General features: G+C 43.9%; 2 long non-coding RNA genes across 2 annotated transcripts in view; one reads left to right on the top strand and one right to left on the bottom strand.

The window, feature by feature from the left end:
• LOC139045739 (uncharacterized) overlaps positions 1-27,586 on the top strand; it is a 58,018-nt gene that overhangs the window by 13,275 nt on the left and 17,157 nt on the right. Inside the window, exon 2 of the long non-coding RNA XR_011504800.1 lies at positions 25,096-25,209. This is a non-coding gene — a long non-coding RNA (uncharacterized lncRNA). The remainder of the gene's footprint in view (positions 1-25,095; positions 25,210-27,586) is intronic.
• On the bottom strand, positions 9-9,480 carry LOC139045738 (uncharacterized). Its single transcript, XR_011504799.1, has 4 exons — positions 9,375-9,480; positions 9,148-9,240; positions 8,908-8,997; positions 9-978 (listed from the first exon to the last, which is right to left on the bottom strand). It is a non-coding gene; the product is annotated as an uncharacterized lncRNA (long non-coding RNA).

Here is a 27,586-nt window from a genome sequence, read left to right as displayed (position 1 = left end):
TTTTTTTTCTGGATACGCTTATTTAATGCCATGTCTCGCTTCAGAGCCTGGTCTCTGAAGCTGCCAACCGTTGTCTGTTCTGCTCTTGGATTCATTTCAAGTTGCTGAGAGCAGGAATTTCTGAGGCTGCACGGACTGAGGATTCTTACACAGGTAGTGGGCAGAGAACTGAGCCGGGGCAACGGAGAAAAATTGTCTCTGTGAAACCAGTCTTGTATATAATGGGATCCAATTAATATCTGGTGAACGTAGGGCATGATGAAAGACGAGCCAGTGGGCTGTTGTGTTGCTCCTGAGAAGCTGGGAGTTGAACGCTTGGATGTGCTCCATCTCCTGTCTCCTGACAGGTGTTCATGGCAGCCCAGCACGCTGGACGACATCTTCTTCCTGTCTTAGTCAGCTCGGGCTGCTGTGACAAAACGCCATAGACTGGGGGGCTTAAAAACAAACATTTATTTCTCATAGTTCTGGAGGCCGGAAGTCTAAGATCAAAGCGCCAGCAGATTTGATTCTGGTGCGGTCCCCTTCCGGGTTTGCAGATGGTCACTTTCTTGCTGTGTCCTCACGTGATGGAGAGAGAGCTCTGGTCTTTTCATCCCCTTATCAGGGTGCCAATCCCACCACGGAGGCTCCACCTTCATGTCTCATCTAACCCTGATCACCTCCCAGAGTCCCCACTTCCAAATGCCATCACACTGGGGGTTGGGGCTTCAACATACGGATTGGGGTAACACTCAGTCCACAGCACTTCTGCTTTTGCCTTCTCCTTCCATATTCCATGAGCACCTGCTTTACGCCTGGCTGGAGGCTGAGGCTCCACACATTGAGAAGACCTGGCTCCTGCCCTCCTGGAACACATTCTCCTTGAGATGGACAGGAAACCAGTCTACGTGGATCAGTGCGGCAGTGGCTGAGCGGCAGGTGTGCGCTGACTGCTTGTGGTCCTTCTTGGAGGCATAGAATGAGCTCTTGAGTTCTCTAGAAAGCAGAGCAATGAAAAGGGTCCTCAGCAAAATGGTTGCAGTGTGAGAGTATGTGGTTTATTTAGGGAAACAAGATTGCCCTGTGTGGGGTTCTGGAGAAGTGGCAGCAGGTGAAATGGGGTAGACAAGATGGGGCTTGGTTATGGTGGGCCTTGAATGCTTAACTAAGGGGTTTGGACTTTATCTGGTAGGCAAGGGGGCAACTTGCTGGGTTTTCCCTTCTTATTTTGTTTTGTAATTATGAGCGTAACATGTTCTTAGTTCCATCTTAGAAAGAATGACCTGGTGTGATGGACAGCTGCAGGAAGAGACTGGCAGTTGATTCTCGACAAAGAGGTTCATGCAGTGTTAACTAAGCTGAGCAGGACGTGCTGCCTCCTCCATGGGGAGAGCTATCTATTGGATCCAGCCTCTGACTAGCTTCTCAGAAGAGATGTGCTCTTTGTCCCAGCATAAGCATTCTTGTTGGCCATTGAAATCCATCTGGCCATTCTGTTGAGTGAGCGTCTCTAATGCACTTCAAATACCCAGAGCTGCTTATGCTCACACATGTTATGTTATGTGAGAGGTAAATACACTTCTATCTTGTTTAAGCTGCTGTTATCCTGGGGTACTGTTGGAGCAGCTGACCTCGTACCCTAAAGAAGACCTCTGCTAGTCTGCACTGCCCTGGGTGGTCATCCATCGCTTTCAGTTCTCTCTGAAGCCTCAGTCCACCGCCATCTGATTAGTCTCTTCAGGTTCCCCTAGGAACGCCTTCTCTTTTCTCTACCCATCCATAGCCGGTCAAGCTTAAACCATCTCAAGGCCCAGCTCAAACCATCTCTTCTTTCGGGAGGGAGATTTCCATCTGTGTGTTTTGACTAGGTTACCTGACTTGTCCAAGTCTGAGTTTTCCCATGTGAGTAAGGTGAATAACAAAAATAGTGATGTTTTAGGCATTTGGAAAAGTTGTTTGCATGTATTAACAGGTTCCATTTAATCCCTATAGCAACTCTATAGGTTAGGTCTTGTTATTATGCCCATTTTACAGGTGAGAAAACTGAGAGGTACAGTACAAAGAAAATAGCTATATTGAAGTGTGGAGAGAAAAAAGAGGGTGAAAAATTTAGAAAAAAATCAGGCGATATTTGAGAAATAGTGAAAATGCCTAATATTTGGGTAATTTTAGTCTGTGAAGGAGAAGAGAGAGAGAGAATGGGAGAGAAGCAATATTTGAAGTTATAACAGCTACAAACTTATCAAAAAATGATGAAAGACATCAAGCCACAGACTCAAGAATTATTATGAACCCCACAAAATATACATACCAAGAAGACTACATTGGGGCACATGACAGTCAAACTGCTGGAAGACGATGCCAGAGAGAAAAAGTTAAAGGAAGCCGGAAGCATAAGACACATTCCCTTCAAAGGAACCACAAAAAGATTTAAAGCTGATTTCTTAATGGAAACAATAGAGGCCAGAAAACAATGGAATGTTATCTTCAAAGTGCTGAAAAGGACTGCCAGCCTCAAATTGTATACCAGCCAAATTATCCTTCAAAAAGGTGAAATGAAGACATTTTCAAACAAACATAAACTACAAAAAATTGTTACTAGCAAACACCCACTAAAGCTAATACTAAACCACATTCTTCTGGCAAAAGGCAAATGATCCCCGCAGAAGAACACAGGTGCAGGAAGGAATAAAAAGCAATACAGAAGGAAAATATGTGGCTAAACAAAAATGAATGTTTGACGTATGCAACAATGATAGTAATAATATCCTGTGGAATTTAAAATATAGAGAGAATTAAGATACATGAAAACAATTGCCAAAAGGCAGCGGGGAAGTGAATGAAGTCAAAGTGTTCTAAGGTCCTTGCATTGTCCACGAAGTAGTAAAAGTATTAATTATAATGAGATGTTAATTTTGAGGGTAACTGTTAAAAAATAGTAAGAATTAACAGGCTAATAAAGGAGGGAATGGGGCAGTAAAGAGCATGAAATTAACCTAAAAGAAGGGAGGAAAGGAGAGAAAAATGACATAAAACAGGTGAACAGATCACAATCCAGAAGACAGATGGAGGTTTCAATGGAAAGTCACACACTGGTGAGTGATGGAGCTGAGGCTCGAGCCCAGGTATTCTGTGCATGCCCCGGACCATTCTATGAACCTCCTTCACAAAATGCTCATAGCAGTACATAATGGCTCGCAGAGGAAGTTTCAGACTTAAATATGGAGTTGAACATTCTTTGTAGATTGTGAAATGCCCGCACACTTATTTTGTGCAGTTGTACAAAATAATACATATTTGTGTCCCTTAGAGCACCTGACATAATTCTGAGTGCATGACAGAAGCTCAGGTTCTGATTGATACGATGCCATCTCTCTGTTTTCTTTCCCAAAGTCGAATCCACATCTTGTATTTCTTTGAAGATTCTAACATTAGACTTTTACTTCTGACCGTGAGGGGCTGATGTGTCTGAACTTAGATAAAATACGTGAAACAATTTTTTCACATATTAAGCATCAGTAAGTACAGGATTGTGATCCTGGGAGAAGGGGATAAAATGGGATGAGCCCAAAGATTGCCCTGGCTTTGCACATGCAGGCTATTTTAGGTCACGGTACGAAGAGAAATAATCTAAACAGTACCTGGTGGTCTTACTAAGTTGAGAGATAGATAACTGAGTTGGGGTAAGTGGACAGAATTTATGGGGCAGGGTACCAGAGAGGAGGGAGTCACTCAGGGAAAGACCTCCAGAAATAGGGTAGGAGTTCCTTGAGTCTTTGGCTGAATACTATTCTGTGTTTACACCAGGTTAAGCTCCCTGAGGCTGGGCAAAGACCAGCTTCTGGGAAGAGGAAATTTACTAGGGAGCTGTAAGCTGAACAACCCTGAGATCTCACACAGGACTAAGACTGATTCAAGACCCTGTCAGCCAGAGGAGAGAGACCTCACTGGATAGAGAGGATGGCTCATAAAGAATCAGAAGTGTAGTATATTCTTGAAGACAGGATATTCTAAACTCACCTTAAAGCAGCTTCAAAACAAGTCTCAAAAGCGATTTGAAAGTAAATCAACGGTCTGCTATTCTTTTAGGAATACAACAAAATCCAACGTGTGAAAACATAAAATTCACAGTTCTAGAATCTGATCAAAATTTACTAGACATGCCAACAAGCAGGAAAATTCGACCCATAAACAGAAGAAAAATCAATCAATAGAAGCAGACCCAGAAGTGACAAAGATGATGACACTAGCAAAAAAAGACACTGAAACAGCTATTATAAATATGGGCAATGTGCTTAAGGATGTAAAAGAAAACATGAGTGTAATGAGGATAAATAAGGAAGACACAAGAAATAAGAACCAAGTGGAACTTCTAGATATGGAAAACATAACATCTGAGATAAAAAAATTCACTGGATAGAATTAGCAGTAGATTTGACGTGGAAGGGTGAACACCCAGATTGGGGTACTTGAATTTGTAGCAACAGGAGCCGTCCCAAATGAAAGACTGAAAGAAAAGAAACAGAGCTTCAGTGACCTGTGGGAAGCTCTCAGCTGGTCCAACAGACATATAATTAAAGTCCCAGAAGGCAAGGAGGAGGAAACAGAAAATATTTGAGGTAATGATGGTAAAAGTTGTCAACTTTGATAAAAACTATAAACTCATAGATCCAAGAATCTTTACAAACTCCAAGCAGAATAAACACACACTCACAAACTCATAATCAAATTGCTGAAAATTAGTGTAAAGAAAACATCTTAAAAGCAGCCAGAGATAAGGACACTTTACAAATAAAGGAAGAAAACATTATTGAAGGTTTCTTATCAGAACGTATGCAAGTTAGAGACAATGGAACAAGATCTTTAAAGTTTTGAAAGAAAAAGAAAGAAACAAAACACTGTCCACCCAGAATTGTACACCCAAAGAAAATATATTTCAAAAGTGAATTTGAAATATGCACTTTTCCAGACGAACAAAACCTGTATGAATTTGTTGCAAGTGGACCTGTTCTATAGGAAATGTTAGAAGTTCTTCAAGCAGAAGGAACATGATACCAGATGGAAACTTGGATCTACCCAAAGTAATGAGGAAAGGTGGAAATAGTAAATATGTAAGAAAATATAAAAATTTTTTTCTTGGGGCTGGCCTGGTGGCTTAGCAGTTAAGCTTGTGCATGCTGCTTTGGTGGCCCAGGGTTCGTGGATTTGGATCCCAGGCATGGACCTATACACTGCTCATCAAGCCGTGCTGTGGCAGCATCCCACATACAAAATAGAGGAAGACTGGCACAGATGTTAGCTCAGGGCCAATCTTCCTCAGCCAAAAAAAAAAAAAAGCATTCTTGCTGTTAAATTTCTTTATAGATAACTGATTGTCTAAAACAAAGAAAAAACAATGAATTATGGTTTTCTAAAAAACGTATTTAAGAGTAAAATTTATGACAGCAAAAACACAGAGGACAGGGGGTGGGAAATAGCAGTTTACTGTTGTAAGATTCTTAGATTATATGTCAAGTGGTATGATATTATTTGAAAGTGACTGTAAAGTTAAAGATGCATACTGCAAATCATACAGCATCCCTCCAGAAGAAGAAAACAAAGAAGCATAGTTCAGAGGTCAATAATGCAGAAAAAATGAAAAGCTGAAATATGGTTAATCAAAAGGGGAAAAAGAACCAAGAACAAACAGGACACATAGCAAGACAGTAACGTTGATACGTCCATGAAGTAGAAAATGGTCCAAACACTCTAATTAAAAGGTGGAGATTATCAGATTTATTTTTTTAAAAAATTACTTATGTGTATTCTCTCTATGACAGACTTACCTTATATACAAAGGCAGAGAGTTAAATAAAAGGAGGGAAAAAAATATACCATGTAAATATGAACCATAGGGAAGCTTGAGTGACTTTGTTGTTATCATTCAAAGTAGACTGCAGAACCAAGAGGATTACCAGGCAAAAGAAAGATATTTCATAATGATAATAGTGTCAATTATTTAAGAAGTCATAAAAATCATAAACGCATGCACAATTAATAACAGAGTTTCACAATAAGTGAAGCAAAACCTGAAAGTATTGGAAAGAGAAATCGATTCACAGGTGAAGTTGAAGATTTCGACACTTGTCTCTCAGTAGTTGATAGAAAGGTATACAGATAATTAATAGGGATGGAGAAGACTCGAAGAGCACTTTCCACCAACCTGACCTAATTGGTGCTTATAGAACACTCCGTCCCAAATCTACAGAACATACACTTGTGAGGTGCTCACAGAACATTTACCAAGATAGACTTTATTCTGGGTCATAAAGAAAACGTCATTCAATTTTTTAAAAAAAGAAAAGAAAACATATAGAATGTTTTCTGACCAAAATAAGATTAAGTTATAAGTCAGTAACAGAAAGAAATCTTCAAAATCTCTGAAATGCCAGAATTTTAATCTACACTTCTAAATAACCTATGGGATAAAAATGAAATCACAGGGGCAATGAAAAAATATTTTGAACTGAGGGAAAATTTAAACACAATGTATTATAACGTGTGAAATGCAGCTAAAACACTGATTAGTGGGAACATTTATCATTTTAAATGTCTACATTAGAAAAGAAGAAAGACCTCAAATCAATGACCACTTTAAGATAGAGGTAAAAAGAGCATGTTGAAGCTGAACTAAGTAGAAAGAAGAAAATAAGAAAGGTGAAAGCAGAAATAAATGAAATAGGAATTAGAAAAAACAATAAAGAAAATTTAGGTACCCAAAAGCTGATTCTTTGAAAAGATCAATACAGCTGATAAAATTTTAGCAAGACTGATAAAGAAGAAAAAAGGCACAAATTACTAACATTAGGAGTGAGAGAGGGGAAATCACTACAAATCCTACAGACGTTAAAAGGATAACAAGGCAAAACAATGAACAAGTTTAGGCCACACTTTCTACAGCCTAGATGAAGTGGATGCATATCTTGAAAAACACAAATAACCAAAACTGACTTAAGAAATAAAACAACTGAATATCTCTATTTTTATTACTGAAGTTGAATTTATACTAATATACTTTCTTACAAAAATTCCAATTCAGATGACCTCATGGGTGAATTATAGCAAATATTTAATTAATAATTAATATCAATCCTACACAAACTCAGAAAAATAGAGGAAGATGGAAAAACTTTCTTTTTTGGTGAGGAGGATTGTCCCTGAGCTAACATCTGCGCCAATCTCCCTCTATTTTGTATGTGGGACACCACCGCAGCATGGCTTGATGAGTGGTGCGTAGGTCCACACCCAGGATCTGAACCTGCCAACTCCAGGCCACCGAAGTGGAGTGTGCAAACTTAACCACTATGCCACTGGGCTGGCCTCTGGAAAAACTTTTGAACTCATTTTATGAGGCCAGTATTAGCCCAAAGCCAAACCCAGATGATGTATTTATAGGAAAAGAATACTACAGACCATATCTCTCAAGAATTTAGAAGCAAAAATCCTTAACAAAATATTATCAAATCAAATCTGGCAATATAATAAACGGACAATGCACTGTGATCAATTGGGATTACCCTAGAAATGTATGGTTGGTTTAACATTAAAAAAAATTGATGTAATTTATCATATTCACAGAACAAAAGAGGAAAACCATATGATCATCTCAATAGCTTCACAAAAGCTATATGACAAAATTCAATGCTCATTCATGATAAAAACTCTCAGTAAACTAGAAATAGAAGGGAATTTCCTCAATCTGATAATGAACATCTTTGAAAAACCTACAGCTAACATCATGCTTAATGGTTAAAGATTGAATACTTTCCTCCTTAAATGAGGAACAAGGCAGAGATGTCCACTCTCGCTACTTTTATTCAACATTTTATTGGAGGTCATAGCCAGTCCCATAAGGGCAATAAAAAGAAATAAAGGGCATACAGATAGAAAAAGATGAAATAAAACCACCTCTATTCACAAATGACTGATTATGTAAGAAGAAAATCCTATGGAACGTATTTTTAAAAGTTACTAGAACTAATAAGTGAGCTTAGCAGGATTTTAGGATACCTATAATATTTCTATCAACTGGTAACTAATTTATAGTAACATAAGGAAAACTTCAAATAATTAGGGATAAATTCAATAAAACATGTCGACTGGAAGACTCAATAACGTTAAGATGTCCGTTATCACTAGATTAATTTATAGATTCAGGGCAAGCACAGTAAAACCTTCAAAGTGTTTGGTTTTGGTAAAATTGACAACTGATTCTAAAACTTACATGGAGACACAAAGGACCTAGAATAGTCAATATCAAGACTTACTATAAAGCTACAGGAATCAAAATAGTGCAGTATTGGCGTAAGGGTAGATATATAGATCAATGAAACAGAAGAGAGAGTCTGGAAATAGACCAGGCACATATGGCCAATTGAGTTGCAGTAAAAGTAACAATGTTCAGTGGGGGAAGAAAAATGTTTTCAACAAATGGTGCTGACATAACGGGATATCCATATGGGAAAATATGAAACTTGACTCTTGTCTCATGACATATACAAAACGTTAACTCCAAGTGCAGTGTAGACCTGTACCTAAAATCTAAAAGAATAAAACTTCTAGAAGAAAACGTTGGAAAAATCTTGTGACTTTGGAGTAGGCGAAGATTTCTCAGATAAGGCACATATATATGAATTAAACATTTATAAAAATTAATTTGGAATTCATCAAAAGTATAAACTTGCTTTTCAGAATACACTATTAAGAAAACGAAAAGGCAAGACAAAGAATGGGAGAAAATATTCATCACACATATTCACAACATCCCGTATCTAGAATATATAAAGAACGTTTAAGATTCAGTAAGGTGGAGACATATACCATTAGTATTGGGAAAACGTATCTGGAAACTTAAAATGGGTTTATTTTATTGTCTGTAAATTATACCTTTAATCCCCAAAGTGGATACAAATACTTCTTTTGATGCTTCTCCTTCCACACAAGATGGAGTCCCACGGACTGAATTTATCCTCATGCCTGAAACAACCAGAAAACTAAAAAATAAAAACCATATAAGAGATATGAAGCAACAGTTTTCAAGTCACTGGGTATCGGCAACAGAGGACAAAGATCCCTGAGTGATGGGAAATGACTGAGCGAGCCCTGGGATTGCCCCAGCTTACTTACTGCTTTGACAAAGTTTCCGGGCTGCAGCACAGGGCGGGGGAATGCAGACGGAGCCTGGCTGACTCGCCGAGTTGAGGACAAGCAGCTGAGAATCTGGGGAGAAAGACGTGGCTGCAGTTTTCAGGGCATAGCACTGGGGTGCAGAAAGCCACACGGAGCAAATCCAGAGGAGGTCCTCCCAGAGTAGCCAGCAGAGCACGATCAGTACACGCATGTGAAGAAATTACCTGGAGTTGGGGGAAAACACATCCAAAAGGCATGCACACAGGACCAGGAATAGTTCCCGTTTTCTCCAGCCAGACTGGAAAAACCCATAACTCACAGGGCACTGGTGGAATTCTCAGGAAGTTCTTGCCTCAGTAGCCGGGAATAATTAGACTTAGACTGAGCACTGTTCCAGACCCACATAATAAATCACAAAAACAGGACCTGAAAGAATAAACTTCTTCCAAGTAGCTTATTGTCATCCTCAAGTTATGCCAAGAAAACTCAGGAATATTTACAGACATAAAGGAAATCCAGCACCCAATGAGGTTACTTGCCACAAATTTACAGTGTGTGGCATTCAAGCACAGATTACCAGTCGCGCAAAGAAGCGCGAAAATACGACCCATCATGGGGAGAATAATCAACCAATCATCAAAATGGACCCACCACACAAATTAGATTTAACAGACAAGGACATTAATATAGTTGTTATAACTGCATTCTGTACATTAATAATGTTAAGTAGAGACATGGAAGATACAAAATCGACCTGAATTAAACACAGAGATGAGCACTACAATGTGTGAGACTGAAAATACACTGGGTTGGATTAACAGATTAGATACTGTGGAAGAAAAGATTAAGGAACTTGAAGACACAGCAATAGAAACTATCAGATTAAGGAACTTGAAGACACAGCAATAAAAACTATCAAAAATGAAACACGCACAGAAAAAAGAATTAAAAAAAAAGAATAGAGCGTCAGTGATCTGTGGGAAAACTTCAAGTGACCTAATACAAATGGAATTGGTAGCCCTGAAAACAAGGGGAAGGAGAGGCGATAGAAAAGACATTTCAAGCAATAATGGCCACAAATTTTCCAAATTCTGTGAAAACTATCAACCTCCAGATTCAAGGAGCTCAGTGAACTCCAAGGACAAGAAAAATGATGAAAACCACATCAAGGTGCATCTTAATCAAGTTGGGTAAAACCAACAAAGAAAAAGGGTTATAAGGAGCCATAGAAAAAGACACAATACGTATGGAGAAACAAAGATAATGATGACAGCAGCTTTCTCGTTGAAAAGGATGTGAGTGAGAAGAACAAAATCTTTAAAGTCCTGAAAGAAAATGCTCTCAACCTAGCATCCTATACCCAGGGAAAATACTTTTCAAAGGCAAAGGGGATTTTAGACATACAAAATCCAGAAGAATTTATCATCCGCAGACTGGCAGCGAAGGAAATGTTAACCAAAGTCCTTTAGGCAAAATGAAAATGATACGGGATGAAATAAGGATTAATACAAAGAACAAAGAGCACCCAAAATGCTAACTAGAGAAGCTGTTTTCTTATTATTTCCATCTCTTTAAAAGAGAGCTGACTATTTGAACATAAATGTCACAATGTGTTTTGGGGTTTATGACATATGTGTAAGATAAAGGTATGAAACAATAGCGTAAAGATTGAGATGGGGACATGGGAGTAAAGTTCTCATTCTATTTGTGAAGTGGTATAATATTCCTTGAAGGTGATAATATAATACGAAAAAGAAGTATATACCACATACCCTAAAGCGAGCATTAAAATAACAACAAAAAAGACATACCGTTAATAAGCCAACAATGAGGACAAAGTGGAATTCTTTGTATGAATCTCTGAAAAAAGACAGATTTAATGTATAACGACAAATGTAATGTACAATTGTTGTCTGGAACTGTCGTTGCAAGGGGAGGAGAACAGTTGGCTGAAAATGGGCCTAAGGGAACATTTTGGGATGATAGAAATATTCTATACCTGGTTACTTAAGTGTATATGTTTGTCCGAACTCTTCTGGAGACAGAATGAGTCCATTTGATGGTATATAAATGATACCTTTCACCCCTAAAGTGGATTAAAGATATTTCTTATGCCGTCATCCTTGTCACCATCACTGGTGTCATCATCATCACACCACCACCACCACACAAATGGTATGAACATTTGTTCCTACTCGTTACATACCAGGAACTGTGTTTGGTGCTTTACTTGTGTTGCGTCTTGTAATTGTCATCTCGTAACCGTATAAGCTGGGGGCTCTTATTATTCCAATGTATTGATGAGGAAACTCAGACTTAGGGAGTTTCAATTTCTGGGAGTCCAACTCAAGAGGCTGGTAGCTAACATCTGCACCGCTTTGTCTTCCCTTTTCCATATGAATAACGGTTATATTTCTACATGAAAGAGGGTCATCTAGCTCAAACCACTGTGCAAATGCAAATTTCTATTCTTCTTCTTGTACTTCCCCCTCAAGTGCCAGTGGCCACGTCCTGGAGAGCTCCTCTCTTTGCTCTTGGCTCCGTGGTCTCTCATATGAAGGACTGTGGTAAATTAAAGAAACTGATAAATTCAAGAGACGGGGACAGTCACAAAGGGCCTTCATGAAGCCACTACCATCCCAATCCAAGCCTAGAGTATAGCTGATGTGGTCATGGGCTAAGGAAAGAAAGGCAGAAAGCGTTGTCTTTAAAATGAGGGGGAGGGTCAGGGTTTTCTCTTATTGGTCAAAAAGTACTCAGGGACTGTGTAGACAGTAAGATCTCAGTTAAGCAGAAAAACTTCAGTACAAACCCACACATAGATGCACAGACTCTGTGCATAGCAAAAAGGACTGGGGGAAATGCACTGACTGGGGCTGACCCCGTGGCCGAGTGGTTAGGTTTGCATGCTCTGTTTCAGTGGCCCAGGGTTTCACCTGTTCGCACCATGGGTGAGGACATGGCACTGCTCATCAGGCCATGTTGAGACGGCGTCCACGTAGCAGAGCCAGAAGGACCCACAACTAGAATATATAACCATGTACTGGGGGGCTTTGGGGAGAAGAAGAAGAAGAAGAAGAAAAAAGGAATAAATGCGCCAATTGATAAGGCCGTTCTTTTTATGAGTTTGGATTGTGTGTGCTTTATGCTCCTTTTTTCTTTATGCTTATCTGTGTTTTTCATATTCTCTATAATAAGCATATGTTACTTGTATAATCAGAAAAGCATTGACTGTTAAGAAAATGTGGAGTGCTTTTAAAAGGAAGGAATTAAGTGCTATGGATACAGGATTCCAGTCCTGGATACAGGGCTTAAGTGGCATGAAGACATTCTCAGAGCTCAGGGGTGTGGCGCGTGGTCTGAGACAGTCTTTCCAAAGTGTCTGTCGCCCCATGTGGAGCCCTTTGGCTGAGGTTTGGGACATTTCATCTCGTTTGTGGCTGCCACTGCCCACAGTGTTCTTCTGAAAGGACTCTCCAAGAGCTGGTGATGAAATATTTAGAGAAATTAAGACTTCCTTACAAAATTGAAGGGCTGGGTGCATATGGTTTGCACTTTTAACCATCACTGCCAGTGGGAAGTCTCGGGGTGCCAGGTCTGTGAACATCTTCCAGGAACTGTGGCCACAGTCCTTGCATTTTCTCTGCTTGTTCATTCTCCTCTCTTACTTCTGCTATCTTGGTCTGTTATCATCAAATTAGAAGATACTTGACATTGATATAGTTGCATCTTTCTTTTCACTCCATGGCACTTTCTCCTTTAGGGAATTCATTAAGAATGTGAGGCGGGGGGCTGGCCCTGTGGTGTAGTGGTTAAGTTTGTGTTCCACTTCAGTGGTCCGGGATTCACAAGTTGGATCGTGGGTGTGGACCTACATACCACTCATCAAGCCATGCTGTGGTGGCATCCCACATACAAAATAGAGGAAGTTTGGCACAGATGTTAGCTCAGGGACACTCTTCCTCACCAAAAAAAAAGAAAGAAAGAAAGAAAAAGAAAAAGAATGTGAGGCAATGTGGAGGGGATAGAATGGAGCAGAAGGTAAGGCCTTTGATCCCTGCTCCATCTCTTGTACCCGTGACCTTAAGCAATCGTGTAACCTATCTGTGCCTTGGTTTCTTTCCATTTAATCTTTTTCTTTATTATCATTTAAAATAAGTGAATCAATGGGCAGAGGACATGAACAGGCATTTCTCCAAAGAAGATATACGGATGGCCAATAGACACATGAAAAAATGCTCATCATCACTAATCATCAGGGAAATGCAAATCAAAACTACACTAAGATATCACCTTACACCCATTAGAATGGCAAAAATATCCAAAACCAAGAGTGACAAATGTTGGAGAGGCTGTGGAGAAAAAGAAACCCTCATACACTGTTGGTGGGAATGCAAACTGGTGCAGCCACTATGGAAAACAGTATGGAAATGCCTCAAAAAGTTAAAAATAGAAATACCTATGACCCAGCCATCCCACTACTGGGTATCTATCCTAAGAACCTGAAATCAGCAATTCCAAAAGTCCCATGCACCCCTATGTTCATCGCAGCATTATTCACAATAGCCAAGACGTGGAACCAACCTAAGTGCCCAGCAACTGATGACTGGATAGAGAAGACATGGTATATATACACAATGGAATACTACTCAGCCATAAAAAAGGACAAAGTCGTCCCATTCACAACAACATGGATAGACCTTAAGGGTATTATGTTGAGTGAAATAAGCCAGACAGAGAAAGACGAACTCTGTATGACTCCACTCATAGGTGGTAGTTAACATACAGACAAAGAGAACTGATTGGTGGTTACCAGGGGAAACGGGGGGTGGGGAGAGCACTAGGGGTGAAGTGGTGTACCTACAATATGACTAATAATGATATACAACTGTAATTTCACAAGGTTGTTAACTATCATAATCTTAATAAAAAAATACGTGAATCAGACAAAAGATTATATGCAACATATATTTAGGTTGTAAGGCAGAATGATAAACAATGCGTGAACCAATAACTTGCATCTATCTATATGCTCCTTGCCTCTCCCAAAGATAACCACTACCCTAAATCAGTTTCTTATACCCTTACTTAAAAAAAATAATTCTCACTCATGTACTCATGCCTAGGTATATATTGTTTAATTTTCCTTTGCTTTTGGGCTCTATAAAAATGTTATGTTGCTGTGTGTAGCTGTAGTTTATTTATCTTCATTGCTACATAATATTCCGTTGTAAGGATGTTTGGGTTAGTTTGTCTTATGGATACACCTAAGACTGAGAGCGTTGGGTCATTAAGTGTGTAAATACTCAAATTTACAAAACAATGCCAAGTTGTTTTCTAAAGTGTTTGTATCAATTCATACTCCTACTAGCAAAGTATGAGTTTCTTTTTCTATATCCTCTCCAATACTTGGCGTACTTCTTAGCTTTTGCCAATACGATGTAAATTGATAGCTTCCCAGTGAATTTAATTTGTATTTTTCTGATTAGTAAGGAGATTGAGCCCCTTCTCATAAATGTACTGGAATTTGTGCTTCTTCTGCAAAATGCCTATTTGTGTGTTTTGTTCACTTTTAAGATAGACTTTTGGTTTTTTTTTTTCCCCTTTTGATTTGAAGGAGTTCCTTATATATTGTGGATACTAATTCTTTGTCCTTATATGGATTTCAATTATGTGTGTATGTTTCTGGCTTTACTTTTCACTGTTTTATGGAGACTTTTGATGAACGTAAGTTATTTGTTGTAATAACTTAAAATTTCTTAATATTTTGTTTTCTGTTTAATATTTTGTGTCTTAAAAAATACTTTCTTACACCAAGATAAAAAATGTATTGTCTTATATTTTCTTCTAAGAGTTTTTGTCTTGTTTTCCACGTTGAGCTCTTTAATCCATTTAGAATTGACTTTAGCTAATGGTTTGAGGTGGAGATCTCATTTCGTTTTCTCCTGAGTAACTATTGGTACCAGCGCCGTTTGCTAAACAGTTCCTCCTCTCGTCACTGACCTTCAGAGCAACCTCTGCCATACATCAAAGTTCCACGCGGGTGTGGATCTGTTCAAAGGTCTCTGTTCTGTTCCAGCGGCCATTTTGTTGATCTCTGCACGAGTATCACGCCATCTCATTTGCTCTAACTTTGTGAATAAGCCTTCATAATAGGACAAGTCTCTAACTTATTTTCTACAAGGCTACCTTCTCTAGTCTTGACCGTTTGCTTTTCCATGAACATTTTAGAATAAGCCTGAAAATTCCACGAAAAACCCAAAGGAAATTTTGATTGGAATTGTAATCCCTTTTTCAAGAACGATCAACCTCTTGGTGTTGAGTGCTCCTATCCATGAATGCGGGGTATCTCTCCATTTACTTAGGCATGCTTAAATGTATTTCCATTCATTAACTCAGGAATTCAATAGAGTTTAAAGCATACGGGTCTTGTCCGTTTCTAAGTAGATTCATTTCTGGATACCTTTTGATTTTGGTTGCTATTATAAAAGGTGTCTTTCTTTTTACTAATTGACTCCAAGTGTTTGCCGATGGTGTATAGCAATGCGGTTTATCTTTGTACATAGTCAGCCTCTTCTAAACTTATTAGTCTAATGATATTTTATTTAGATTCTTTTGAGATTCCATGCAAACAGTTGTCTCATTTTCTTTATTTTAAAATGGATATAATAATAGTTCACCTACTTATGAGTTATAGAAGAGTTATATCTAGAAAGTGCTTAGAAATGTGAGCCATACATGTTGTTGTCATTATCACTATTTTAAAGTGATGGCTTTATTGTTTCCTATAAAAGTTTTACTTGCCCATTGTAAAAACTAAAGCAACACAGAGAAGTACAAATAGAAAACCTACAAATCATGCGTTGCCCAGAAACAAAGAGGGTAACATTTGGGGAGCGTCAGGTCAGACTTCTCTCAATGAATAGACTGGAAAATCGGTGAATATATAGATGGACAAGACGAAATAATTTTTATAAAAGTAGCATCGTATTTGCATGATTAAACAATATTTAATTTTATTTGGGTTTAGAAAAAGGGAAGAAATCTGATGGAATAAATGGACTTTACATAAATTTCCTCACCACAGGAGATAGCAGTCTTTAAAGACCCTACTTAGGTTAAAAAAAAGGATTTAAAAAATCATTAAGCAGCTGAGTCATTAGGTTGTTTTTCAGCCATATGTTTCAATTTTTTGCTGTGGGTCTCGATTCCCCGCTGTAAAAGATGGGGTGAGTAACGCTCTCACACATCTCCATTCCTCCTTTCTCAACCTAGGTTTATTGTGTATACTGTTTTTGTTTTGCTAAGAGTGCTGGCTTGGGTTCTTTAAGAATACATAGAGATGCAAAAGCTATTTTGGAGAGTAACACCTGCAAAAGCAAAGGGCAGGGGGAGCTGTCAGTCTCTGGTGCAGACCTGGCAAACTCTGCCAGTCCAGTGAGGAGCTCCAGGGCAAAGGCTGCCCATCAGAGGAGTCCCATGTTGGGCAAAAGTGGCCAGACCCTTCTGTCACCACCATGCTCAGTCATTGGCTGTGGCCACCTCAAGAAGAGCATGACCTTTGCTCAAAAGCAGAAAGAATGGACAGCTGGAGGCTGTTAGCTAATCCCTCTTAGCTGGATCCTGAAGGAGGATCTAAGAGGGGCATCTCCCTGCCTTCCAGACTAGGGCTTATGATATTTACCATTATCATAACATAATCCTCCGTCGTTTCACTTTAGTCATAGTTGTAAATATTTGCATCACTACCCACCAGCTCTTTCACTGTGGCTTGCCTGAGCTCATTATTCTGGCTCATCTTTTGTTTGACTGGATTTATTGTCCAATATTTCTTTCAAGAAGGATCCATGGGCTCTATATTCCTGAAATCTTTTATATTTGAGAATGCCTGCCTTTGCTTTCTTCCTGAAGGACCACTTGGCTAAGCCAGACACTTTTCTCCCTCTGAGTATTTTCAGACATTACTCTATTGTCTTATCTCATTGGATGCCTGATTCTGTGAAGTCTGAGGTTAATGAATTTTTTCCCTCTTGCAAGTTATTTGCTTTTTTCTGGTTGTATGCTTAAAGAATTAGAGCTTTGGCATTGACATTTAATAACAACCAGGGTATCTCTCATAATCTTTTTGTATCAAGAAATAGTCTTTTTTCTGGTAGATGTATGCTTTTTCAATTGGCACGTCCACTTTTTCTTTCCTTTGGGGAAAATTTTCCTATATTGTATCTTGAAATAATTTCTTCTATTCTGTTGACGGAGTTGTCTACTTGAGGAGCAAACGTTTTCCTTCTATTTGAATACCCTGCTTGCCCTCCATATTCATTATCTTCTCTCTAATTGCCTTCATCTCTTTGTTTCTTCTTCTGAATTTTCTACGATTACCTCAGACCTTAACTCCATGTCATTAATTTGACTTTCAGCTGTGTCTAGTCTCTTGACTGTAGTTTATTTATTGGCTCTATAAGTTGGCTCTAAGGTTGATTCCTTAGCTGGACAATATTCTTTATTTTATAATCTCACCTTTTAGTTTATGTCTACTTGCATTCACCTCTAAATATATATTTTCTATGCAAAACTCACAGCAAATCTGAATCTGTGTCTTCGGTCATGTTTTCTTCCAGACTTTTTTCTTCGTCTGTTCCTCATATTTCCTCCCTCCCTCCCCTTCTTTCTCTCTCTCTCTCTTTCCTCCTTTCCCTTCCTCCTCTCCATAGGACATTTGTGTCTGTCACTTTGCCATTCTTCATTCTTTACAGCATATATGAAAGGGCAGCTCTGTCTAGCCTTTCTCTTTGTGTAACACATTCTGTGTAAAAACGTCATTTTCCCCTCTTACCTGGGGTGAGTTTGTCTTTCTCTCTCTGAGCTATAATTTGAAGATACTGCGTTACTCTCAGTCAGATTTCCTATAGTGTCCGTTTGTGGGGAGACAGGGGATGGCAAGGGGCCCTCTGCTGAGGCTGAAGGTAGTTGGTGCTAAGATCCCCAGTTCTGACCTCTCCCAGGAGCACCCATCCCAGAGCCCACGGGACCCAGCGAGGGCATGTTCTCCCTCTGTGGGCATCAGATTGTTATTCCAACTCAGCACAGTGACCTGGTAGGGTTGCCAGATAAAATACAGGATGCCCAGTTAAATTTGAATTTAAGGTAAACAATGAATAGTGGTTTAGTATTAGTCTATCACAAATGGGACATTTCAACACATTTTTATGTCCTAAATCAGGCAGCTCCATGCCTCGGAAAGTGGCCCATGCTTTTTCCGTCTGCTGAGCTCTGTCTGTAACCTGCAGGGGCTTCTGCTCTTGAGGATGTGAACTTCACTCTGCCAGGCTGCCCATGCACAGGTCACCCACTGCAGGAGCTTTGTGCAATTCCTCAGCATTAGTTTCTTTCTTCAGAAAAGCTTCCAGGGGTTGGGGGTGGGGTGAGGAATCTCACATCTTTGTGCCAAACCAGAATCCCCGGCTTTTCTCTTGGCTGCCCTTTTCAATGCTTATGGCATGAGGTGGTTATTGCCGGTGAAATTTGTTTTTATGGATTCTTTTTTTTGTTGTTGGGTGTCGAGGAAGGTGAGTCTGTCATTCTCCCTCATTCTGCCATCGTCACCTGCAAGTGTCCCTTTACTCGTTCATTCCTCACTGAATACTTGGTGAGTGCCTGCTGTGCGTGTCTGCCGCTGAGGCAGAAGAGCGGCCCCGCCTGGAGTCCTCATTCCTCAGAGGTGCTGGGAAAGACGCTCACATCTTACAGTGTATTTCGGTGCCTGGGTTCATCTTGGCTCCTCATTAGACCAAGAGCTCCTTCGAGGCGGGCATGGGGCGTTAGGCATCTCCATCCTCACCTGAAAGGCTCACAAATACTTTTGGACAGACGATTGAATGAATGAACTAAATGCAGAGTTGCAGGAGCTGAGCATAAGGAGGGCTCTCTGGTGCAGTAGAGCTGGGGCGACAAGGACATTGGAGCCCTGACCCCTCTGACTGCCAACGTGGTGGGCACACCAGACAGAGCCCCGTGGCCCTGCCCGCCATGACTCACAGTGGACAAATCCCGGAGAGCTCCAGACCTGGACTAGCCTCTGTCGCCAGGAACCAAGGGAAGTGAGCTGAAGGAATCTAGGACCCAACTACCAATGCAAAGCTTTAAAGGTAGGAAGAATTAAGCTGGCACCGGGGCTCGGGGATCAATGAGACCCAGCTGGGGTTCAGGGGAATGTGTCCTCGGGTGGGGAGGAGGGACAAGCAAACCCGTTGGGGCAGAGGAGTTCAGTGGGGGCGTAGAGAACCAGGTGGCTTGGGGCAACTGGCCAGGAGGGAGCCGGGGGGAGGGCCAGGCAACGCTGCACAGAGGAGATGCCGGAGCTGCATTTTTGGGGTTGTGGGAGGTTGGGAGGGAGGCTACAGCCCAGCTGCAGAGCGGAGCAAAGGCACAGAGGTACGAAAAGCAGGGTCTATTCTAGAGTGGTCAGTGGGCCCTGGAGGGAGCAGGGAAGAAGGTGAGGCCGTCAGGCACCCTTCGGCCACGCTAAGGGGTCGGATGGAAGTCAGCATGGGGTCCTGGACTGGCTGGAAGCAGAGAGAAGGGGATCTTCCTTCCGCCGCCTCCTCAAAGAGCCTTAACAGATTTGCCTGAAATAGGCAGGCTCTCACCATTCTCCGCTAATCGCCAGATTTTTGGGAAAACATGAGCAATTCTGTAGCTAAATTCCTGAGCAGCAGGAAAAGCTGTTGCCCCATGTGCAGTTTGAAGGTGGAGGAGGAGGAGAGGTCAGCCGGCTCTGGGACTTCTCGTCCACTCATCTTGACCACACTCTCTCTGACCTTTCTGCCTTGGTGACTCAGTGGGTATAAGTGGGTAGTCTGTTTATAGGCACACACTTTGCCTTTTCAGTTCTGGATAACTCCAGAATCATCCAAAAACATTATAATTTTTTTCCCTCTACTTTTAGCCAACTGGAAACACATTTTCAGAATCCTCTTTTTGTATACACATAAGATGGCATGATTTTCTCCAAAAGTGTGCTCCGAAAAGGGAGTTTGTGAGCCTTCCCCCCTCCTCTGGGCAAGTCTAAAAGAGGACACCAGATAAACAGACATGAACCAGTCACGAGACTGTGCAAAATGATACCAGATGCGCCAAGTCCGCTCTGTGCCTTGGGTGGAGTGTACACTCTCCCTTCCTGTCCGAATGCCAGGGTCTCAGGTGGAGCGAGCAGGGGCGGCGACAGTTGCAGAACCAGACCCTTGGCCATAAGCTTCAGAGGGGTTCTTGTGGTGTCGTGCAGAGTTAGCCCGGTGGGCTGAATCCTCTTTTGGAATAACAAAGAGGAGATCTGAAACAACATGCAGGGGTTGAAGAGGGCCCTCCGAATATCTGTGCCCATCTGGAACCTCAGGATGTGGCCTTATTTGGAAATAGGTCTTTGAGGATGAATTAAGGTAAGGGTGGAGATGAGATCCTACTGGAGTAGGGTGGGCCGTAAGTCCAATGACTGGTGTCCTTATGAGACAGAAGAGGACACACACAGACACAGGGAGAAACCATGTGAAGATGGAGGCAGACATTGGGGTGATGCTGCCACAAGCCAAGGACGCCCGGGGCCCCTGGAAGGTGGAAGAGGCCAGAAAGGATCCTCCCTGGACCCTTAGGGGGCAGTGTGGGCCTGCTGACACCTTGTTTGTGGACTTCCGGTCTCCAGAGCTGTGAGAAAATAAATTTCTATTATTTTAAGCCATTGTGTTGGTGGTAATCTGTTACAGCAGCCACAGGAAACTAATAAACAAAATTATATATTTTTAAAAATGACAACAATCCCAGTGTGCATTCTAATTATAGCCCCACTTGCCTTCTGGTGGCCCAGCTGGGACTATCAGGAAAATGGGCAGCCAACGGGAGGGGCGAGGTGAATCGGGTCACTCCACGGTCCCGGCTAGCTCCCTCTAATTCGGCTCCCGTCGTGTCCTCTGCATGGCCAGGCTCTTCTCTCCTCACAGCCCCAGCCCCTGCACCCCATCTGTGGCCCAGAGTTTCTAGGGAATGCCCGACTGGGGTTCTGAGTTCCAAGATGGGACCGATGACCATCACTCTGCTCGTGGCCACTTAGGTTGAGTTGCTGGGAAGTCTGGCTTTGAACACTGGTGGTGGACCAGAACCACCTCTCTGCAGAAAGACCCTGAGGATGACCCACAGAGAGGTGCTCAGAGACCCAGGGGCACAGCGTGAGACCCAGATGACTAGCTGATTAGATTATTGGTCCCCCACTGACTCAGTGGTGGCTCCACGCCTGTCATGCTGACACTGAGCTTGTTTCTTTAGTTGGGGCTAAGCAGCAACACATCTTCACGAGATTGTTGCGAGAAGCAAGGCAGACAAGGGATGTGGAGCCACTTTATAACTGTAAAAGCAAGAGATAAATGGCAGGTCTTATTACCGTCATTGGAAGGAGCTGAAAATAGAGGTTGAAAGTATGAGATCACAGTCCATTATTTCTGGGCCCCACGTACAATTCGGCCACTAGACACCAGCTGGGATGCCTAGACAAAGAGTTTCTGTTGCCCCCCACCCAGCTCAGCGCCTGCAAACAAGCCTGGAAATGCAGTCGGGGTCCCACCTACAGGCCAAGGGGAAGGATGCTGCTCCCTGGCTCCATCCGGATCAGAGGAGCATCTACCCCATGCCAGGGGCTGTGCAGTGTCGGGTGGGAGAGCCCTACGTGTGTCCCCGAGTTCACTCAGAGCAGGGCCGGCACGCTGTCTCTCTAAGGCCCGATAGATGGTAGACACCTTGGGCTCTGTGGGTCTCTGTCTTAGTCATTTCAGGCTGCTGTAACAGAACACCACACACAAACAACAGAAACTTCTCACAGTTCTGGGGGCTGGAAGTCTGAGATCAAGGTCCTGGCAGATTCAGCCTCCAGTGGAGACCCATTTGTGCTTCGTAGATGGCCAGCTTTCTGCTGTGTCCTCACGTGGCAGAAAGCGGAGGGAGCTCTCTCAGGTCTCTCTTACAAGGACAGTGATCTCAGTCTTGAGGGCTCCCCCTCATGTCCTAACCACTTCCCAAAGGCCCCACCTCCAAGGACCACCACTGTGCAGGTTAGGATGTCAACACGTGAATTTTGATGGGACACAAGCATTCAAGCCAAAGCATTGTCACAGCCAACAGTTCAACTCTACCAACAGTGTGAGCGCAGCCATAGAGAGTAGGTCAAGAAGTGTGTGTGGCTGTGTACCAATAAAACTTTATTGACAAACCTAGGTGGCAGGCAGGATTCAGCTCCCAGGTGGTAGTTTGCTGACCTTGATTAGAGGGATTTGGGGGAAAGTTTGACTGACTCTTACCTTTTGGAGTAGTTTGAGGTATGAGGTTTTGGTCGTTAGGCTCAGTGACCACGATGACACAACTTGGGATGGAATCTCCATTGACAGGCGTGTCTTCTGGAAGGGCTCCCCAGGACAGTGGCACAAGGCATGTCTGCAATGACGGGGCCAGGCTTACAGACTGAGGGGAGGCCCTCGCGGTGCCAGGAATGGCGACTTTCTTCTCTTTCCCGCGCTGGCGGGTCCGTGCGCTGCAGCAGCCCGACAACCAGTGCTTTCTGGAAGTGAAACAGAACAAAGCTCCCTGTGCAGAGGAATTTCCGACTCTGTGTTTCCCCGGGTCTGACGGGGCAGAGAGAAGCCAGTAAGCGTTTTCCAGGGACGTGGTGGGGCTGGCTAAAATTGCCAGATAATTCACACCTTCACCTCAACACGGACAGCTGGGCCCATAGGAAATCCGGGCTTTGTTTCCTGGTTAGTCTGAATTCAGAAAACTCGCCTGTGTCACCTGCTCTGTCTTTGATCTCGTTATGGATGTTGTGACTAATTAAGGTGGACATTTATCAAGTAATTTCTTGGAGCCAGGTGCTGTGCTGGGCACTCTACGTCCATCTCAGATCTTGACAACAGCAGTCAAGGTACCAGCGTTGACCCCAGACGAAGCCGAGGAAAGAGAGACTAGAGCAGGTGAAGCGGCGTTCTCTCTATCAAAAAACTTAAATGATGAGGCTTCCACCCAGATCCCAGAGGCACCCTGGTACCCCTGCATGGGGGGGTCTTTGGCCTGGGTCTCCACTGGGAGAGAGCCCAGCTCTGGACCCTCCCGGCCTCCTTGTCTGGGTCCCTCTCGGGCTCTGTGAGAGCACGGGCAGGGGCAGCTGTGCAGTGTGCTGCCGCCCAGACGCGACTCGCTGGTCCATTCAACGAGTCCCGGGTTCCCACACAAGTTGTCCACATGGGTGTAGATGTCACTGAGGGCCAGCTCCAGGGCTGCTGCACCTCATGGGACCCGTGTACCATCCCAAGGAGCCTCACTCTCGCCAGGCGAGCACCTGCTCACATCCGGCAGGAAGCTCCCCGTTTGATGGATGGTTGAACAAATGAATTTAAAAGAACCTTCGCGTGCTGCTTTAATGTCGTCATTGTAACAACTCTGTGAAGTGGTGGAGTGAGTATGATTACCTCCTTACACACAAGGAGCTGGGGGCCTTTCTTGTGGGACTGGCACAAGGTCGGATGGCGGGTGTGGGATGAAAGTATTGTTGTCATTTGTTGAACATGCGGCGCATCGTTTGGGTGCTGATCTGGGCCTCGCGCTGAGCAGCGTGCACACGTTATTTCTGTAATCCTCACCTGACCTGCAGGAGGCTGGTCCTGTCTCATTCCCAGTTCACAGAGGAAGAAACCGAGGCACAACGACGTTGGATGCTTCGCCTGGTCCTGCAGCGCATGGAGTTAATGCTCAGATTCGAACCCAGGGCCACCTAAGTGCTAAGCCCGAGCGTCATCCCGCTGGAACCCTCGGGCCTGTTGGCTTCTCCCAACTAAGAGCTCCTCTCCCCTCACCACACGGCGGGCACAGGCGCAGGGCCAGGGCCTCACCGGTTTGTGGCCTTGGAGGTAGAAGCTGAAATCAAGTTCTAGGCCTCTTCTCCTGGGTCCCCCAAGAGCCCCTGTCCTGCTCAGATGACCACAGGAGGCCTGGCCTGGTTCTGGATGGTGAAACGCTGAGAGGGCACGGGAGGAAGACGACGAGACCTCCGCAGCGGTCCCCCCCAGCTCCTCCAGGGGAAGGAGCCTGTGCTCGGTGGCTGAGGACTGAGGACGGGGAGGGATGGGGAGGCGCTGGCTTTGAGCCAGAGCACTGGCTTCAGGCGTGCCTGACGCCTGGCCTTGCTCTCCTGGCTTCACCTCCTTGAGGCTCAGTTTACTTCTCTGTGAGTCAGGGATATAAACACCCGCATGGCAGGGGTGTCTTGGGATCAGGCAGAGTGGTAGGTGCCAAACAGACGGTCTCAGTGTCATTGCCGCTGTCGCCCCGAGGGCCTTTGGACAAGTGGCTTTTTCTCTGAAAAGATGTCCTGGAAGATAACCCAAACCCGGAACTTGTCGGAGGAGCTAATGATAAGGCTTGGGTGGAAATGGAATGAGCGGGGAAGATTCTCTGAAATACTGTGTTTTTTATATTTTAGTTTTTAAACATTGTGGTGAAACACACATACTATAAAATTACCATCTTAGCACGCTGGCGCATTCTGACCTCTGGGCCAGGACACCGTGCCCTGAGGGTGCTCTGCGTGGCCTCATTCACTCGGACTCATTTGTGAGCAGAGCAGTTCTTGTCCCGGAGAAACTCCCGGGCGCCAAGTGTTTTGTTCATTCTCACTGAGGCCTGGGAGGCGGCGGGATGGCCTTCCCGTCACAGAGACACGCTTGATGGCTTCGAGCTAAATGGCAGAATTGGACTCTGGGTCCAGCCACGCCCGGGCCGCCCTGTCTGCCTCGCTGTGCCTCCCCTCCAGCGAGGCTGTCCCTCTTGTCTTTGCTGACTTCTAATGTGCTTTGAAATGGTTTACCGGACACACTAGGAGTTTTCATCAGCTGGTATTTTTTTTTCTTTCTTTCTCAGTTGTTGTTATTTTGTGTCAGGAAGAAAAATGAAAAGAATCTAATGCATCATGAAGTGCTGAGAAGGAAAAATGCAAGGAAGGCCTGGCAGCTGAGAACAGCGTGAAACTGGAAGGTGAGGCCGACGGGGTCCACCGGCTGGGATGCCGAGGAAGCCTCGCGGTCCGCGGCTCTGCCCTCGGGGGGTCCACTCGGTCTGTTCCTGGACCTTCTTGGCTGTCTCGTGGGTTCTTTGGCCAGTTGTCTGGTTGGCAACTGTTCACAGGCAACACCCATTGTAAGAAAACTAAGACGTGCCCAACTGCCCCCTGGTGAGGCGGGCAGGCAGGACAGGGGTGGGCAGAACCCCGGGGCAGACGATGGGGCCCTGGACACAGGGCTGGTCATTCCAACCCACGTGGGCTCCAATCCCAGCTCAGGCCCTTAGAAGCAGAGTGCCTGGCAAGCTACCGCAGTGACCAGAGCCTCCACTGTCCTGTCTATGGATGAGGATCCCAATGTCCCCCTCATGGGGCCATTAGGAAGATGGAAGGAGACCGGCCCTGCTACCCAGTGGTTCACATGTAAACGTGCCTTGATGCTTCCGGCCCGATCACTCGAGCCTTCAGGGCGTCCGTGTTCAGCTTACTTGTGAAGGAAGGAGGCTGGACCGGATGAGTCCCATAGCCTCGTCCAGTTTACGATTCTACCTCCCATTCATTCCCAGGCCATCAGTTACTTGAGGAAAGGGGACAGGAGAGGAAACAACACTAAAAGTGTGTCCTCCAAGAGGCAGCGGCAGGGCCCCTCCTCTGTGGTGTCCCGCTGGGACCTTGTCCTCCATCCTTTCTCCTGCGTGTTGGTGTCGTGTGCATTATGCCAGCACTTCCCTCTCAGCACCGGGTCCTGCTTCATTCCTGTGTCTGCCTCCAGGTCCAAGAGCTCCCAGTGAGTGGGAAGCCCATCCGGCTCATCTTAGCCCCAAGTACTGTGTCCAGCGCCTGTGCTTGCATCCAAGAGTCCAGAGCCTTTGCTGGACGAAGGGCCGCCAGAGGGGCTCCCAGCAGAAAACTGACATTCACGAGCACTGTTTGAGAAACGCACCGTGTTACACCCGGCGCCCAGGGCACTGGGGCCCTGACCCTGAGTGAACACGTGCCCCGCACGTCCCAGGGGAGTGAGAACCCGCAACTTTTCCTCCAGTGGTGATAGTCAGTGTTCCATCACAGAAACCTGGTGGCAGTTACCGCTTCAGTCGGCAGTCAGTACTCATTGCACGCCTGCGGTGCCCAGGGGTGCGCTGGGGAGGAGCCCAGGGCTGGAAGAGGAGGGGGGGACTGGACGGGAGAGTCCTCGGAGCATCCAAGGGGCCAGGCTCTCTTTCAGTCGCTCCGAGGACCCTCCTCCCTCACTCCTCCCTCTCCACATCTGCCCTCCTCCTCCAGTGCCTGTCTCCACCAGGTCCCCAGTCCCTGTGGCAGGGGTCCCCCATACGCCCATGGCAGTGTGTTCCAGGCCCTGTTCTCCGTGACCCATCCCTCAGGGCTTCATCACTTTTACTCAAGCTCTTCCGTGCTGGGGCGTGAGCAGCTAGAGGAGGACCTGACCTTTCTCTTGTGCTTGGTTCCCCCCCTCCTTCCCCCAAGCCGTGTCCTGGAGGATGAGCAGAGGCTGGCCAGGCAGGGGGATGATGCAGAGGTGGGGGCAGGAAGGGTGCGCATCATGGTGACAAAGCACAGGGAGGGAGGGGAGCCACCTTCTGGGCTCCCCTAATTCGGGAGAGCCCGCAGAGAGCCCTGTGCAAGTCGACAGCATCCACAGGCTCGAACTGAGGGAGCTGAGGCTAGGAACTCCTGCGAGAGCCTTTATCCCCCTGAAGGTCTTCGTTTGAGAGGGTTTTAGCCAGCTTCATGGATGCTTGGGTTGCAGCTGTTTCAGATTATTATAACAGAAATGTATATGCATGATTAGATGATGACTGAATCCTTAAGAAAGGTTTGAGAAGGCTTTTGTTACTTTTAAAACTTGCAATAGGTTTATGTAATTTCTACACAGTTTATATACCTCACAAATTAAATTATACAGGCAGAATCGTATTTTTGTATATACTTAAAAGTGTCATCCACTTTCTTTTTTTTTCTCATTTCTAAAATTGCAGTAAAATATACAAAGATAAAATTTATGTCTTTAACTTTTTTTTTTAAGCTATGCTTTTTGTTTTGTTTTGTTTTGGTGAGGAAGATTGGGCCTGAGTTAACATCTGTTGCCAATTTTCCTCTTTTTTTTCCCTAAAACATCCAGTGGTTTCCCACTAAATGTGTTAGGAAGTTCAAGCTCTTTATCTTTTTTTTTTTTTTTTGGAAGATTGGCCCTTAGCTGACATCTGTTGCCAATCTTTCTCTTTTTTTTTCCTCCCCAAAGCCCCAGTGCATAGCTGTATATCTTAGTTGTAGGTCATTCTACTTCTTCTATGTGGGAGGCTGCCAGACCATGGCTTGGTGAGCAGTGTGCAG

Source organism: Equus asinus, chromosome 7, assembly GCF_041296235.1.
Source record: "Equus asinus isolate D_3611 breed Donkey chromosome 7, EquAss-T2T_v2, whole genome shotgun sequence".
Taxonomy (NCBI): Eukaryota; Metazoa; Chordata; class Mammalia; order Perissodactyla; family Equidae; genus Equus; species Equus asinus.
This window is presented reverse-complemented; position numbering and strand designations above follow the sequence as displayed.